The sequence below is a fragment of the Bombus impatiens genome, unplaced genomic scaffold, assembly GCF_000188095.3.
Source record: "Bombus impatiens unplaced genomic scaffold, BIMP_2.2 scf_0151, whole genome shotgun sequence".
Taxonomy (NCBI): Eukaryota; Metazoa; Arthropoda; class Insecta; order Hymenoptera; family Apidae; genus Bombus; species Bombus impatiens.
In genome coordinates, this window is record NT_176570.1 from 2,665,505 (window position 1) to 2,668,112 (window position 2,608).

A 2,608-nucleotide genomic window follows, 5' to 3' on the forward strand; every position below is an offset into this window, starting at 1 on the left:
GGCACGTTGGCGCGCGCGCGCGCGAGAAAGAGAGAAAGAGAGAGAGAGTATTGAGCTTCGATCAGCAGCGCGAGGAACGAACACGATTTTCTGAAGAAAGCACGGAAGAATGAGAGACACGCGGAAGAAGTACCTGGATCTCCCGTGGGATCAGACTGGTCCGTGACTGGTCAGTCCTCGTAATTACTTCATCCGCGCTCGCTCCGAATCCTGGTATCCCGATGGCTGGTTGCTTCGATTCCCGCTGCCCGATGACCCGCGGATCGCCATGTCACTCGCCATTCTGAAACACCTCTACCGCCCCGAATTTTTCACCAATTCCTTCCTTCGTTTCTAGATGAGTCTCTCTTTAGTCCTTTCACACATTCACATGTCCTAATCACATGTCCATTTTGAAGGATCGTTGAAATTGTCTGATCAATGTCGGACCTAGAAGATCGAACATTTGGTACACATTCGGATTTACTTTCTGGTGAATCACTGGTGACGTAGAAAGGTTTGGTTCAGGTATATCGGATCAGAGGAACCGCTGATTGATGCGAGAATCGCTTCCTCTCTAAGGAGAGGCCTATGACTCAGACGGATAGAATTCGAGATCCACGCCGATGAACCGTTGTATTTAATTTCCGGGGGGTCGAGAACGGTTTCTGTCTTCGTTAGATCGCAGTAGATCGAGTTCCGACGGCTGCCTCGAGGAATCCTTCGCGAAAACGGTCGTTCGATATCATCACAAATATTGTATAACTTCGGGTCAAGAATCTTCCATATAAAATTCCAACGATTATATCTGTTCTCTCTCTTTTTTGCCAATTAAACTGATCCAGTTACGGGTCACGAATTGAATTTTCTAGGTATCACTATATAATTCGATAGGAAACTAAATAGGTTCTCGAAAGAAATTGAAATTGGCCAAGTTGGTGTGCACCAGTTTAAAGGACGACTGGATGACCTGGTGCATCGAGTTGGTCCAGGCGACGATCCCCAGATGAAAGGAAGGAATCCCGGAGGATTCGATTGGTCTACGAGAGATCGAACGACCGAGTAGTCGAGGTTTAACCGTGACGGACGCCGGCCTGGCACTGAACGGCTTAACCGGTATACAACCACTGACCATCACCATCGTAGCCATCATCGGCCTTCCTCGTCTCGTTCCTCCTGGCTGCTTCGTTCCTCTCTCTCGTTCCACCGGCCCTCTTTTCTCCTTCTCCTTCTCCCTTCTTCGTTCACCCTCTTCTTTTCTACCGCTAACTACTATCGCCACCGTCACTCGTCCTTCTTCCAGCGCCGATCCTCTTAGGCCGTCGCGGCGTCTTCGGCTATTCAAGGTCATCCGGGGAAATATGTCAAAATCGACCCGGCATGCGCTCCCGTTCGACTCGGCGCTCCAGTCAGCTGGACTCGATACACTTTCGTGTGTTAGTGAATTGGGCTATACGATTGTTTCCCGAACGGTACTTTCCACTCGTCAACAGTCAAAGATAGTTAAAATTAGGATGAACAGAGTCGATATGTGAATTTTCTCTACGTAATCGTGAACAGTACTTTTGAATTACGAAAAGTCACTGGTAACTAGAATTAGTCTGGACAGAGTCGTTATGTGATTTCGTTGTTCTTTCGTTAAATGGTGTTTATCGATGGACTCGTCGAATCATACCTTTTTTTTAAACGAAGATAACTAAAATTAGAACGAACGGGGCTGATACAAGCTGATAAGAATAAAGAGAATTGACGGATAAGAATAAAACTGATAGCAATAAAAGTGCTAGAGAATTCTCGCATAATAAAAAATGACAATAAAAAACTAAACTACGATTTATCGAGTATAATCGCTTTTGTAGTAATGATATGATATATGGTTTCAAGAACGTGACAGATCTGACGATTTGTATACAGGCTCTCGTTCGTTTTTCTTTCTCATTAATAGTTCGACGAAAGGAGGTTCCAACAAGTAGTCCACATATTTAGCCACCAGCGATATACAAATCGGCGACGTTGCGGCTTGACAAAAAGCAACGGTAGAAATTTAACAGATGTTCCAGCAGATAAACTCGTCGTTGCGTTACGCTGGTCCTAGGATCCGACAGCGTGACGTATCGAAACGGTCGCCTGATTCGTACACGAATTCCACCCGTGTCTCGAAGAATGGATCGTATATACACGAAACTTGCCTCTCGTCTATCTACCTAGTAAACGTACTCTACTCTCGGAACTAGGCCGAACGCTTCTCATTGTGCTCGATGCTCATCTCTCGAGGGGAGCGAAGGATCGCATTTGCATTTCGCGCGCGTGAATTATTCGCGCGGTCATCTATCAAAATCACGTCCAGCGCGTGTCAGTCTTCGCTTCCTCGAGGATCGAACGATGATAACGAGGCCAGCTCGCAGCGGTACGCTTCGCGAAACGATAGGATGTGGTGGCTCGAAACGCGTTCAGAAAGCAAGAAAGCGGATTGCTGGGCTCGAGGGGACACGGAACGCGGTAGGCGAGAAGAAACGAAACGGCGCAACGGAGAAAACATGCAGCCGCCAGCCCGTGACGCAATTAACGACGAAATTATTTCCACTAATTGCGAGGCAACTCGCGCATCGGCCGCGGCGTCGCGGCCACC

The 2,608-nt window shown here is 47.5% G+C and overlaps 1 protein-coding gene across 8 annotated transcripts in view; it reads right to left on the reverse strand.

The window, feature by feature from the left end:
* The window catches only part of LOC100749353 (serine proteinase stubble), a 78,584-nt gene that overhangs the window by 27,839 nt on the left and 48,137 nt on the right, over positions 1-2,608 (reverse strand). Inside the window, exon 1 of one of the 8 annotated variants that reach the window (XM_024365789.2) lies at positions 134-1,089. The exons of the other annotated variants lie outside the window; for them this stretch is intronic. The gene's annotated coding sequence lies outside the window, so the exon portion shown is untranslated. Of the gene's footprint in view, positions 1-133; positions 1,090-2,608 lie in introns of those variants that run through there. 8 annotated transcript variants of the gene reach the window in all.